This window comes from Ursus arctos, chromosome X, assembly GCF_023065955.2.
Source record: "Ursus arctos isolate Adak ecotype North America chromosome X, UrsArc2.0, whole genome shotgun sequence".
In the NCBI taxonomy this organism is placed as follows: Eukaryota; Metazoa; Chordata; class Mammalia; order Carnivora; family Ursidae; genus Ursus; species Ursus arctos.
Window position 1 is genome coordinate 79,517,355 of NC_079873.1, and position 14,984 is coordinate 79,532,338.

Genomic DNA, 14,984 nt, shown 5'->3' on the forward strand with positions numbered 1-14,984 from the left:
GGATAAAAGTTGTCATATTCTACACCAGTGCCCTGTGTTAGAAATTTCTGCAAAGAGAGAAATGTTCTATATCTGCACTGTCTGATACAGTGGCAACTAGCTACCTGAACGTTTTATTCAGGAATTAAACATTTAGCACCCAAAATGTGGCAACTGAGACTCAGCAACTGATTTTTTTAATTCCATGTACTTTAATGTAAATAGCTACTCGTGACTGGTGGCTACCATATTGGGCAGCAACCGCTCTATACACTTTTCTTTCTTTTTTTTAAAGATTTTATTTATTTATTTATTTATTTATTTATTTATTTATTTATTTGACAGAGAGAGAGACAGCCAGCGAGAGAGGGAACACAAGCAGGGGAGTGGGAGAGGAAGAAGCAGGCTCCCAGTGGAGCAGGGAGCCCGATGTGGGGCTCCATCCCAAGACCCCGGGATCACGTCCTGAGCCGAAGGCAGGCACTTAACGACTGAGCCACCCAGGCGCCCCGCTCTATACACTTTTCTGCACCTAGCCTTTTTCAGTTAACAATGTATCTTGGAGATTACTTCATAGCTGTATAGATAGAGTCATTGCTGGTGTTTATGGTTGCATAGTACTCCAGGGTGTAGATGTACCATGGCTTATTCAACCAGCCTCCTATTGGTGGACATGCCTTTTTTCTTGTTTTCTCCTGCCTCCAAAAGTAAGTACCCTAGTAATTTGATAAGATAATATCCAATCCCCTGAGTAGGGCTTGTACCATGTTACATTACTACCAGCAATGCGTGTGACTGCCTATTTCTTCATAGACTAGGTAAATAGTGAAAGAGGCATCTCAGTTTCATTTCCTATGCATCTCTTATCAAGAGTTAAGTTTACAAGGAGTGGAAAGACCTGTATTCTGAAAACTATAAAACACCGACGAAAGAAATTGAAGATGACACAAAGAAATCGAAAGACATTCCATGCCCATGGATTGGAAGAACAAATATTGTTAAAATGCCTATACTACCTAAAGCAAGCTACACATTTAATGCAATCCTACCAAAATACCAACAGCATTTTTCACACACCTCAAACAAACAATCCTAAAATTTGTATGGAACCACAAAAGACCCCGAATAGCCAAAGCAATCTTGAAAAGGAAAGGCAAAGCTGGAGTCATCACAATTCCGCACTTCAAGCTGTATTACAAAGCTGTAGTGATCAAAACAGTATGGTACTGGCACAAAAGTCAACACACATCAATGGAACAGAATAGAAAACACAGAAATAAACCCACAAGTACAGGGTCAATTAACCTTTGAGAGAGCAGAAAAGAATATGCAATGGGAAAAAGACCATCTCTTCAACAAATGGTGTTGGGAAAACTGGTCACCTACATGCAAAAGAATGAAACTGGAGCCACTTTCTTTCACCAAACCAAAAATAAGTTCAAAATGGGTTAAAGACTGAAATGCAGGAACTGAAACCATAAAAATCCTAGAAGACAGCACAGGTACTAATTTCTCTAACATCAGCTGTAGCAATTTTTTCTAGATAGGTCACCTGAGGCAAGGGAAACAAAAGCAAAAATAAAATTATTAGGACTACCTCAAAATAAAAAGCTTCTGCACAGTGAAGGAAACAATTAACAAAACTAAAAGGCAACCTAATGAATGGGAGATGATATTTCCAAACGACATGGGTGATAAAGGGTTAGTATCCAAAATCTGTAAAGAACTCATACAACTCAAAGCCCAAAAGTCAAATAACCCAATTAAAAAATGGGCAGAAGACATGAGCAGACATTTCTCCAAAGAAGACATCCAGATGGCCAATAGACACATGAAAAGATGCTCAACATCACTCATCATCAGGGACATGCAAATCAAAATTACATTGAGATATCACCTCACACCTGTCAGAATGGCTAAAATCAAAAACACAAGAGGGGCACCTGGGTGGCTCAGTTTGTTGAGTGTCTGACTCTTGATTTCGGCTCTGGTCATGATCTCAGGGTCCCGAGATTGAGCCCTGCCATGAACTCCACGCGTGGAGAGGGGGTGTGCTTGAATATTCTCTCTCTCCCTCTCTCACTGACCCTCCCACTGCTCACGCTCTCTAAATAAATAAATAAATAAAATCTAAAAAAAAAAAAACCCACAAGAGATGACAAGTGTTGGGGAGAATGTGGAGAAAAATGAACCTTCCTGCACTGTTGGTAGGAATGCAAATGGTGCAGCCATTGTGGAAGACAGTATGGAGGGTCCTCCAAAGTTAAAAATAGAACAATACTACAATCCAGTAATCACACTGCCGGGTATCTACCCAACGTATACAAGAACACTAATTCAAAGGGATACATGCATCCCTATGCTTATTGCAGCATTATTTACAATAGCGAAATTATGGAAGCACCCCAAGTGTTCACTGATTGATGAACGGATAAAGAAGAATTGGGACATATATACAGTGGAATATTATTCAACCATAAAAGAATGAAATCTTGCCATATGACATAGATGAAGCTAGAGAGTATTCTGCTAAGCAAAACAGGACAGAGAAAGACAAATACCATATGATTTCATTCATATGCGGAATTTAAGAAACAAAACAAATGAGCAAAGGGAGAGGAAGACAGGGATACACCAAGAAACAGGCTCTTTAGAGAATAAACTGATGGTGAAGTTGGGTGGGGGGAATGGGTGAAATAGGTGATAGGGATTAAGGAGTGTCCCTGTTGTGATGAGCACTGGATGATTAAAACAAAAACTCAACAACAACAAAAGGTTAGGTTTTGTATTCTTTTATATGTTTAAGGAAATTTTTTTCAGTAAAATAGCTGTTTGTATTTACTGCCCTTGCTCCCTTACCTGTTGTATTTTGCCTTTGTTTCATAATCTCCGTTAGAAGGTATATAATAAACCTTTTGACCTCAGTTGTAAGTACTTTTCCCCGTTTGTAATTTTTCACTTTAGTTTGCTTATGGGCTTTTTTTTTTTTTTTTTTTTGCCAAGCAATTTTCAATGAAATCAAGTGTATTGCTGTTTTCCCTTAGGGCTTCTGGATTTGAAATCACGTTTAGAAAAGCTTTCTCCACTGCTCGCTTATAGAGGAATTTCACTGTGGGTGTACTTTTGTGGAGAGGAGAGAGAGGAGATAGAAAAGGGTCATGTGAGTGTCAGGTGTAATAGGAATCCTGATGAATCCTCCTGTGAGAAATCTGTAAAAACCGTTTCACTAAATCAAGAGAATTAGATGTTCAGACCAGAGTTATAGGTCTGTGCTTGTCTTTGAGAACTCGGTCTCTATTATTTTCTGCGTTGTGCGGATAAGGATCCAGGCGCCCCCTAACTGAAAGAGAAGGTCTTACATGAAGCAGAAACCCCATGTCGCCTCAGATTGCCTTGTCAGATGACTAAATGGGTAGAATCACCCTCCTAGGGATATGACAGACATAAAACCAATTCTGAAATGTACCACTCTAACAGAGCAAAGGACTAAAGCGCGAGTAAAACCTCTAGCTCAAGCCCATGAGGAAAAGCAAGACTGAAATCGACACTCTTTGTCTCATCCTTTACCCTCCATGAGTGAGGTTAATCAGGAGCAGGTGATAGTCTGCTAGTCCTATGCAAGAGGACAGAGGTTACAAGGTGGCACCTTTGTCAAGTTACGACCTCTTCCACTCAACCCTATCATTTCTTGCTTCGATGCTGGGATTCTAGGACTTGGGGGTCAAGCTTGGACTAATCTTCCTCGGATTGAAGGTCATACCTCATGGGGGTGGGGGGGGCGCTAACATCCGTGTTGCTTCCCGTGGGCTTTTCCAGTTATGCAGGTCTGGAGATGAAGAGAGGGAAGGTTGCAATGCAGAGGTAGAATTAGACTGATAGTGTCTGGCACACGGTAGACAACCAATATGTATTTAATTAATTAATCAGATGTTGATGTAGGCATAAACAGGAAACGAAGCTATGCCTGTGTCCCTTCGGTCTTTTTATACAAATGAATTTTTCATAAAGTAATTCTAGAAATCCAGAAAACAGACCTTAAATTTTGTTGTTGTTTTCTGTGTTTGTTTTTGCATTAAATTTAAGATCTTTAAAAAAAAGAATTTGGATCACACTGTACTTCCTGTTTTGTAATGTGCTTTGAAGAAACATTTTGTTTCTGTTTATAAAAAGTATGCCTTTTCATCAGGGCGCGGGGTGGTGGGGGAGGGGAGCAGTAGATTATGGAGAACAATGCTACCTGGTGACCAGAGTCAGAACTGCAGGCGTGAAAGACTCAACTATGGGGCTTGGCAAAGGGTAGGGGATGGAAAGGCCTGTGGTGTTGGTGGTGAGGGAGGGAGGTGAATAGATTCCATATTTTGGGCCAGGATTTCTAGACTTTTCTACACGCTGGCAGCAATCCTTCTACATTCATGCCCATCCTGGGATCTTCAAGCCCTGGACTAGAAATCCTCAGTGACCTACGTAGAAAGTTGCATGAGTTAGTGTATGAATAATTGGTGTGCAGAAGTTTGAGACAGAGAAACATACACAAACACATATGCATACAGAAAACTGTCAAATAAATAGTTTTGATCTGCTTCCAAGGCTGTGAATATGTAGGTATCATATTTGTAATCAGCTTGCACTTATTTTTTCAATATTTTATTCAATGCTTCCATATTTAAAACACTGTAGAAATGCAGATTTATAAACTAAAAATATCTCTATCTCGGACAATGCATACACAGTGAATTATTATCAGAGACATCTATATAGCGTGCTATTTTCACACTGCAGGATATGAACACGTTTCTAAGTTGCTAAATAGACATATTTCCAGGAGCGCCTGGGTGGCTCAGTCAGTTAAGCGGCTGCCTTTAGTTCAGGTCATGATCTCAGGGTCCTGGGATCGAGTTCTGCATTGGGTTCCCTGCTCAGTGGGGAGTCTGCTCCTCTCTCTCTCTCTGCCCCTCCCCTCTGTGTGCTCCCTCACGTGCCCGCGCGCTCTCTCTCTAATAAATAAAATCTTTTAAAAAAAATAAACACATTTCTACTCTATTATTTTGTGACTCAGTTCCTGATTTACCTGTTTTAGAAAACTTCATCTCAGTACTTTGTCAGATTGCCAATTAATACTTCTCTTTGTCTAATGCATATATAAAAACTGCAGAAATGCATATTTAAAAGCTGAAATTATGCCACTTCCGTCTGTCCCTACCTTTTGCCAACACCATAATACAAAGACAGTCTCTGTGAACTTAAGGTGCCTAGTTCTCAAATTTTTCTCTGTATGTAATACACTAACAATATTTAATCACATACACACCCATGTTGATATATATATATATAAATCTTTTTGCAGAAATGGGGTCATATTTTGCTTTATACATTATGGTATCCCTGTTTCACTTGATACAGTTTATTTTCTGTTTATTTATTTAGACAGGTATGTTTTCACATGTTTATTAGGGATTTATATTCCTTGTTACGTGCATCCACTCTCGATATCTATGACCTATATCTATTGTTTAAAATATTTTGTACATTAAATACATAAACAGGTGTCTGAATATACGTTGGAAATGATTTCTCCCAGCTTTTCACACACCCTTTAATATGCAGTTGGTATTTGATTCTTTTTAATGAGCGGTTTGAAAAAGAACAAGTGAATAATAATAATGTCTTCAGAGATATGGAATGACAGCTCATAGGACAAACAGGGAACAGCTTAATCTTTGGTGTAACTCCTGGGGCAGTAATTTACAAGGTTGTTTCCTGGATTTTGTTACTTCACTTTTAACTTCTGTTCCCTGATCTGGGTCTTGCATAGAGTACTTGGAATTTAATGAGCTGAACTGTAAAACACCCTTCATATAGTAGTTGCCCATGTTGATATCCTACCACTCAGGTTCCCTTTTCCAAGGGCAAGAGTTTGTGCTGCTTTCTGGGTCCACTTCGACACCCCAGGAATCAGCCAGTCTATGTGGCAACCCCATACCCAGGCCTCTTGGCTCATGACTCATGGGGCAGGATTTCATCCCCACCGTCATCTTCATGCCAGATGAGGACATGACACCACCCAGTTTCCATATCAGGGGAGTTTCCCACTATCAGTCCTTAAGCCCTGGAAATCCATCATCCAAAGGGGAGGCTGCCGCTTGGCCTGTGCAGATGGCAAGGGGTAGATGTTTGACTCTGGAAAACTTACACAACTCTGTGAGTCTGAGGTTGGTCATCTGTAAAATGGGACTAAGGGTGCCTGCTTCCAGACTTGTAAGAAGAAAAGGAGAAAACCTCAAAGAATGTCTGGCCTGTAGTAGGACTTGACGTATATCACTCCTGGCCCACCCTGCCTCTTCTGTCTCCTTATTTTCCTTCTACTTTGACATGGATGAAGCATTTTTTTTTTTTTACCAAGCCCCAGGAAGAAGAAACAGTATAGAAGAACAAATAGTAGTAACAGGTCAGCTAAACGGAAGATGGGAGTCATCAAACCTGGGTCCCAGTTGCCAGACCCATCGCTCACCACAGGACCTCAGGTGAGTCTCCTCCCCTGTGCTGGCCTCCACCTGAACACAGAAGAACACTCAATGGGTACACAGGGGTTGGGGCAGGGGCTTTGGGGTCAGAAGGACCTGGGTTTGATGCTGGGAACCGGTACTTGCATGATTCTGACCAAGTAATTTATCTACTATGTGTGCTATAAGTGTTGGTATCTTTTACTATTGTTGTTGTCAATGTTGCTGCTTTCAGTTTTATTACTATTATTAATTATTCCTGCCACCCAGCCAAAGTGTGAATGATGGAAGTGAGGACTAACTGCCAGATGGTACAAAGTAACAGATGAACCCAGCTGAAGGTGGGGAATACAGAAAGAGAAAACAGAGAATAAAGGTGAAGTAAGCAGAGAAGTACTGGGCTCTAGCTGGGTACCAGTCTCTGTGCCCATCTTCTCATGACTCTGGGAAGGTTCTGAGCCAAGAGCACTCCTGGTTTTCAACTGCAAGACAGCAGCAACCTGGGGACTGCCCTGGAGCTATGGGGCTGAAGGGCCATGTCCTCATCAGCTCCCTCCTCTTCAAGGGCCACCAGCTCTGACCCTCCATCTAAACCCATCTCCTTCCCCTTCGCTCCTGGGTATCAGGAAGGTCTACCTGTGGAACCTCCCAGAACTGTCCTTGAAGGGCTTTCCTCATACAAATGATTTTCTATCCCCTGCAGTCTCTGAGACCTGCCCTGTACACCAGCAAACGGGGAGGGGGCTCTGAAGTAAAGACAGAAATGCCTACCTCTCAGAGGTATGTCATCTCCACATGTTTTTACCTGACATATTATACTTTTACAAGTAATGACTTTATACATTTCCTATACACAATATATCAATATAGACACACACACACACACACACACACACACACTTCTCTCTCCTCTCCCTCCCTCGCCCTTTCCTTCTCTCCCTCTCTCTCTATTTTCCTGAAAATAACAATCTTCAGCTTTCTTCTCTCATTTTGTATCTCATCTCAGTGTTTGCAGTTACATTTTTGTAGTTATTGCGGTTGGATAGCTTTTCATAGATTAGTTGGGCATTCCTATTGCTTTTAATAACAATTCTAGGTTAATATCGGTTTCGCATCTCGCTACTGATTTCTTTATATATCAAGGACATTTATCCTATGTCATCCATATATGTGGGTAATTTTTACTTCCCAGGTTTTCATGTGCTCTTTAATGCTATTCCCCCCCCAAAGTTGTTTTTAAATTTAAGTAGATTTGTATGACTAAGCAATTATACTGTTCTCTGTATAAAAACATTTTAATAAAAGGCTAGGGGCACAGAACACCATCTCCGTGTTTACCAGGGGAACAGAGCATTCCCCACCTCGACAGCCACATGGTTCTGGGGAGCACACACACAGCCTGGTCTTTAAGGGGTCCAGGATTTGAGACTCTACCCCGCTGTTCCCAAAGGGTCTCTGACCCTCTCTGAGTTTACCTGTCTCCATCTGTAGTACAAAACTACCTGCCTCAAATGGGTTTTGCAGGGATTTGACACGACATGCAATGCCATTCTTTATTATCAAAAGAATCAGGGGGTGCCTGGCTAGCTCCGTCTGTAGAGCACGGGACTCTTGATCTCGGGGTTGTGAGTTCGAGCCCCATATTGGGTGTAGAGGTTGCTTAAAAATAAAATCTTAAAAAAAAAAAAAAGAATCAGGGATTCTGAGTGAGACAAATACACAGAACAACTAGACCTCTGGGCGGATTAGTGTCAGTTAAACGTTGGCCTCCCAGCCTCAAGCAAACTCCTGCTCAGTCACAAGGATATACTCAGACTGGAGGAAAAACACAACAAAGATGATGAGGATGAAGAGGACCACACCCGAGGTGTTTTTGTCAGGGCTGTGTTGTCAGGATCCTGGATCAGAGTGGGTGAGGGCCTCCTCTGGGATCCTGTGATTGGCCTGGAGGAAATGAAGTGGGTAGTTGGGAGATCAGCAAAGCCAGGAGCCCTGAGTCTCATCCACAGGTCACCCAGTCTCCACTCACTTGTCCTGAATTCCTGAACCTCACCTTGGGCCAAGTGGGAACCAGTGTAGCCCCAGTGGCTGTCATGAAGTCACCTGGGATAGAGAAAGGACAGGTGACATCCATTACGACCAAAGTGGAGACAGTCTGACTGCAGTGCCATTTCCCAATCTGCGCAAAGAAAACATGGCTCCACATTTATTGCAACATATGCCGTGGAGTGAGCCCTGTGGCACGGTGTGTACTGGGAAAACTCCTGAAACCAAAATGTCTGTCAATAAAGGAACGAGGTCCGAAGAATTCATAAAAGTAATATACACCTGTTCAAAACAACTAGGTAACTTAATGTGTACAGAGACAGAAATGTTCAGGGTGATAATGAGTGAGATAAACAAGCAAAACAAATTATCTTCAAGTTCTCATTATTCCCTCCTCGGCTCCTCCCAGCTCCCTCCTATCTCCACGCACCCCCGGCACTCACTTCAGAGACCACTGGAGGTTCATCCCAGACTCGGTGTAGAAAACCTCCATCATTTCTGCTGCTCCTGGGAGACGGTGGGCGGTGGGCAAGAGGCTGCAGGAGGGTGTGGGCACTGGGATAGAGAATACACTCTGGGTCTCCTTGGGGCTGGCGTCCCTCACAACAATGTGTCATTCATGATGTCTACACTGGAGAAACTTGAGCCCCAGGACAGCTAGACAGATGGACAACCCCACTCCCCCAACAACAATCCTGCTGCCACTGCCACTCAGCAACCAGATTCCTTCCATACCCTTACTGTGCCTGCCCCCCAGATTGCTTGGTTGCTACCTCTACCCCTCCCGCAGAGACCACCTCTGGAGAGATTATCTACCAGGTTCCCTAGGTCAGGAAGTTTACCTGCACCCCAGGGATGGTTTAAGAGTCTCATTTGCTCCATAAAATGGCCCAAGGAGTAGACTGTCTAACCCCCATTTTCAGAGGCAGACACTGAGTCACAGCAGGTCATGTGATTTGACCAAGGTCACACAGCTGGTGCATGTTGGGGTCTGGAAGAGAACCCATATTCTGGTTCCATACCCCATGCTCTTAACCACTAGGCTAGACTCCTTGGATCCACCTGTTGGCTTTCCACAATATTGAGAAAACCTTGAGGACCACATAACCACATTCCCATACCCTTAAACCCAGGCTGGGCTGGGAGTTCCACCCACAACAGAGCACTCACCTGGAATTGCTGGCAGGGGAAGCAGTGAAGGTCTGGGTGAAGGTACAGATAAACTTACAAAAAATTGAATGTCACTTATATATCAATGAAACTGGGTGGGAGGTACGGGAAGAAGGTATGAACGGAACCCTGAGGCTTTCTTTCCACTTCCACAACAAACAACAACAGTCCCTTAGAATTACTCATGCTTGACACAATCACACAGCGTTCCCCAGTCAGGGTCTTATGTGATATTCATGCTGAAGGGGACAATTGTTCTCTGGGAATCAGGGTGTCAAGAATGGGGACGGCGACCATCAGAACGATCTGCTCCCAGTGACAGGCATCGTGACTATATACAGACCCTGTGACAGCCACTTCACAAGTTCGTTTGACTCCATTTTTACAGCTGCCCGAGAGATGGATATTATTAGGCTCCTTTTGCAAATGAGGGAAATGAGAGGTTAAGCAATGCAAGTTCGGAAAGTAAGGATATGGGGTGAGAGCCATCAAACCCCACAACCTCTGTCCCTAACACCCAGGATGTCCAGGTCAGACAGGGTTGGGCACCCAGCCCAGTGTGTCCCACCTACACTACTTGTCCCAGCCACCAGGGCCCTCTCTGCACACCTCCCCTGTGGACTGACCCAAAGGGAAAGTGCATTTTCTCTTTCTCTCCCTCCCTCCCTTGTCCTCTACACCGCTCATATTCTTCCCCTCTCTCCTCCATTTCCTTCCCAATGGGCAAATCCCACCTAGACTGTCCTGATTCCCGTCTCCAGTGCCACCAGAAGCAACAGTTGGAGCCCAGGCTCCAGGGCTGCCTTCCCCTTCCTGCCTCCCTTCCTTCCTTCAGGTCCCCACCAAAGGCTCCAGACGGAAGAGGGAATGGGGTGGGAGCCCAGGGCTCTGCTACCTCACTAGGGGTCCAGCACTCTGCAGGACCATGACACCCCCCAGGGGTGGCCCAGGATGCTGGGGCAGGGAGGCGAGTGAGGCAAGACCCAGGAGGCAGGGAGGGAGAGGGAGGCGGATGAAGACAGAAGAGGGGTTGACGGTAGGAAGGGAGAGGTGAGGGAGACATAGGGGAGTAGAGACAAAGGAGGGAGAGAACGCAAAGCAAAGGGAAGGGAAAGAAACTCTGCCATGGTGGTGGGGGTCAGGGAGGAAGAGAGGAGAAGGGACAAATGGCTCCCTGCCTGCAGTCCTTTCCTTCATCTGCCCTGGCTGGCCCTGGCACCTGAGGTAGAAATGGAAAACATGCAGGTATTGGGCCGGGGACATGCTGGTTGAACCTTTGTCACCTGTGTGAGCTCGGTCTGAGCCAGACATGGGGAACGAGGCAGCCACGGGGGCAGGAGACCTACCCCAGAAGGAGTAGTGGGTCAAGCCCCAGGTCAGCGTGGAGCTGAGGGTCTGTGGTCCCCTCCTATGATCACCGCCGTCCCTCCTGATGGCCCCAGTGCACCTGTGCTTGTCTCAGTCGGTTCCTTGCCTGAGGGGTTATACCCGTGCCCGGCTACCCAGGGCTCCTCTGAAGGACCAGTCAGGATGATGTGACCTGCGGAGGGAGGGGAGGGGGCGGTGCCTCTGAGAGGCCTGTCCTTCTGTGCTCTCAAGCACCTCTGCCCTCTGCCTTCCACTGCTGCCTCAGGAAGCCCTCTGCTCACTGGCAGTCACCCACTACCGGCCCCCTGACTCAGGGAACCCTGGTTTCTCCCAAGGAGGGCCCAGCTCCTGGCATTGGGCCAGGGCAACAGGACCTTGGGGAACAGCCCCCCAGGACCTCGGCCCTCAGCATGGGACAGGAAAGCCATCGTGACAGCCTGAGATTAGAAGGAGGGTACATTTGGTTCAAAGAAAGGAGGGTCCTCTCAGAACCAGGGAGGGGAGCCCTGTTTCAGCAGGGCGTAGGAAGGCCTGTCTCAGCATGAGGCCCTGGGCAGGAAGGCCCTTCCCAGTCCAGGGCACCAGCACCGGGCTCAAGGTGGTCACTCTGCTCCTGAGCAGGAGGGCAATGCCTGCTTCCTAGAACACACTCACGGGAAGGCATGAGTCTCAGTCTGTTTGGGCTGCTATAACAAAATACTACCAACTAGGTATCTGATAAATGACAGAAATTTACTGCTATCCATTCTGTAGGCTTAAGTCTAGATCAAGGCACCAGCATGGCCGCTTTCTGGTGAGGGCCCTCTTCCTGGTTCATGCCTGGCACCTTCTTGCTATGTCCTCACATGGTAGAAAGGGTTAGGGATCTCTCTGCAGCCTCTTATATAAGGGTACTCATCCCATTCAGGAGGGTTACACCCTCATGACCTAAGCACCTCCCCCAAACCCACTTTCTGACACTATCATCTTTGGGTGTCAGGCTTTCAACAAATGAGGAGTGTGGGGTGGGGAACACGAACATCCAGGACATAGCGTCATGTTAGAGAAAGCTGAGTGCAGAAAGGTAAAAAACAGACCCCAGACCAGGCAAACAGGTGAGCAGGTCAGAGGAAGGAAAGGAGACCTCTAAGCACAGGTGAGGGACACAGACAGAAGAGAAGGCAGAGCATGTGGTCTTCCCCATGGCTGCCACCTCCCGCAGAGGGGCACTGCTGGGTAGCTCAGGCTCCTAGGGTCAGAGGTCCCCAGGAAAGTTGACATGGATTCCCTTCTGGCCACAGCTCTACAACCCCTTCACCTTGTGCAACTCTCAGGCTGACTTCCGCTGAGAAATACGAGGAGGAAATTGTAAAAGGAGTCCCAGGGAAAGAGACACACTCGGGCCCCTGTGCCCCAGCCCCTACCTTTCCACCCAGGTACCTTCTCCTGCCTCCTGTCATCTCTCAGATGAGCACTACCACCCACTGTCAACCCCGACTTTGAGCTGGCTCCCTCTTCCCACCTCGTTTTTGGAGAGGTTCAGGATCTTGACTGTGGAGACCACCTGTATAATGTCAGACAGGCCATCCAGCCCATATGGCTTGTTGTTGCTCAAGTTCAAGGACAGCAGCTTTTGGCGAAGAAGAGTTAGAGTGACAGTTACTGTCTAGGGCCTCAGAGACAAATCTCCCCACAGCCCATGGGTTCCACCCTCTACCGTAATATCAGCACCGGGCCTAAGGCCTCACCTCAGGGAAATTCTCTTCAGCGATCTGCAGGGTGGCAGCCATGCAATTCCCTCGATTCAGGATTATATCTATATCATGGCCCAGCAAGTGCTTGGGAAGCCAAGAAGAGGCAACCAGAAGGCTGAGAGGGGTCCAGGGCCAGCACCAACTCCTCCCCACATCACCATCCCTCAGTCTTCCTTCCAGGCAGATCCCTGTGCCCTCACCTGCCCTAGAATTACTGCTGTCAAGTGTACCTGGGTCAAAGTGGAGCCTCTGGAGGCAAGAACTTGTTGGGAAACATCATAATGTTTGTTCATGGTCAGCTGCAGAGAGAGGTGGAGAGAGCCACTGGGAGGCTGTGGTGGGGACAGGGAAACAAACCAGGGGCTGGAGGAAGAAGAGGTGGGTCTCGGTGTGGGCACACAATGGGCCTTGAGCCTGCATTACCTTTAGCGGCTCCATTTCTTCTGGCTCCAACTTATACCGCACAGAGTAGGGTACAGTACAGCGACTGACATAGATAGATATCTGCAGGAAGGAGAGGTGGGGTAAGCACCAGGAACTCTCATTCTAAAGAAGACAACCAACCCCTGGCCTGTCGTCCTTCCCCAGGACTAGGTACAGGTAATGTCCTCGGCATGCACCCTCTGGTTCTCTTTTGTTACACATGTTATCGCTGACACCCTTCGATGCACAGTCAGTGTCAGCATCCTGGTCCAAGTACTAGGCCTGTGTTTTCACGTAGTTCCTGTCTCTATGATCTTCCTTTTATGAATTTCCAGGAGATCCCACCTCGTGAAGACCCTGCTTGCCCCTCAGACAAGGTCTCCAGAGACTTGACCCCCATCTGCCGCACTCACCTTGAGCCAAACTGAGGCATCCAGCGGAAAGTTGTTCCACCTCCTTGGGTGTGGTTTTCAGCTTTGCCTTTAGCCATCCTCTACTCTAATCCCTTTATATCCCTTCTCTGAACCTGCCTTAGATGACCGAGGCTGATAGCTACCAGTACAAGAGGAAAAAAAGGACACATTACAAAGCCCACCCGTCCCAGCAGAGTAACCTAGCCCCTCTGCACAAGACCAACACAACTGCCCCTGACCTGTCTCTCCTGCACGTTCCGTACATTTTGCCAGGACACTCACTGTGATCCTGAACCAGCTCCCAGGGTTCCATCCTTTCATTTCTCCCCCATTTCTCTCCGTGGAGGAATTCTCTCTTTCTGTATGTCCACATCAGCATAGACAAGGCCTTAATAATGCCATCGGCTTCTCCTATGGTAGAGTCGGTTGGCCTAGTGGGTGCTGTGGGCAAGTGGAGAGAAAGGAGTCCATGAACTTCAAAAAAGATGTCTACATTTTTGCCCCACAGATACCAGGACTACCATTATGATTGCTCGACTGGTCATCAATTCCTAGGTTCTGTCATGTTGTAGGAAAAAAAAGATACAGTTAACGATAAGGTTATGTATGCCACTGGTTAGAGCATGTCAACCGTGGGGACTGATCACTTCACATTGCTAAAAAAGAGACAACAGGCCCCAAATGGAGTCACTCGTGCTAAGCCCATGTCACCAAACAGAGACTTAACACCTAACCTAACTGCAGTTTCAGCCTCGCCCACAAATGTAATCTTAACTAGTCGGTCTAGAATCTCCTGGTCAGTATAACGAGGTAATCTGCCTAATAGACCCCTTCCATCCCCCAAAAGGGAGGTGACCTTGTCTTAAACAATCCACTACTTGCTAGTAATTTCCTCATCCTGCCTCCTTCTGCCTATGCAAGTCTTCCATTTTGTACAGCCCTTAGGAGCTTCTTTCTTTTTCTTTTCTTTTCTTTTTTTTTTTTAAAGATTTTATTTATTTATTTGACACAGAGAGAGACAGCCAGTGAGAGACGGAACACAAGCAGGGGGAGTGGGAGAGGAAGAAGCAGGCTCCCAGCGGAGCAGGGAGCCTGATGTGGCGCTCCATCCCAGGACCCTTTCTATTTGCTAGATGGGATGCTGCCCCCAATTCATGGGTAGTTGAATAAACCCAATAAGACCTTTAAAATTTACTTAGTTGATTCTTTTTTCTTAACACTATCTTATTTGGGGGTCCACATAAGCACCATTCATTGCTGCTTCTCCATCTTGTTCACGGATGCATGAAGGATGAATGCCAGAAATGCCACGTTTATACCCGTTTTCATATTTCCTAGGGAAACACCCAGGT

General features: G+C 46.1%; 1 long non-coding RNA gene across 6 annotated transcripts; it reads right to left on the minus strand.

Annotated features, from left to right (window-relative positions):
• Window positions 1-5,536: 5,536 nt before the first annotated feature.
• Window positions 5,537-14,751, minus strand: LOC113248121 (uncharacterized). 6 transcript variants are annotated; one of them, XR_008959806.1, is made up of 6 exons: window positions 13,915-14,751; window positions 13,220-13,300; window positions 13,027-13,095; window positions 8,969-12,672; window positions 8,509-8,582; window positions 5,537-8,423 (listed from the first exon to the last, which is right to left on the minus strand). It is a non-coding gene; the product is annotated as an uncharacterized LOC113248121 (long non-coding RNA). The 6 variants fall into 6 exon arrangements; XR_006408484.3 differs by having other exon boundaries at window positions 8,533-8,582; window positions 8,969-12,880; XR_008959808.1 differs by having other exon boundaries at window positions 8,533-8,582; window positions 12,791-13,095.
• Between the last annotated feature and the right edge of the window lie 233 nt (window positions 14,752-14,984).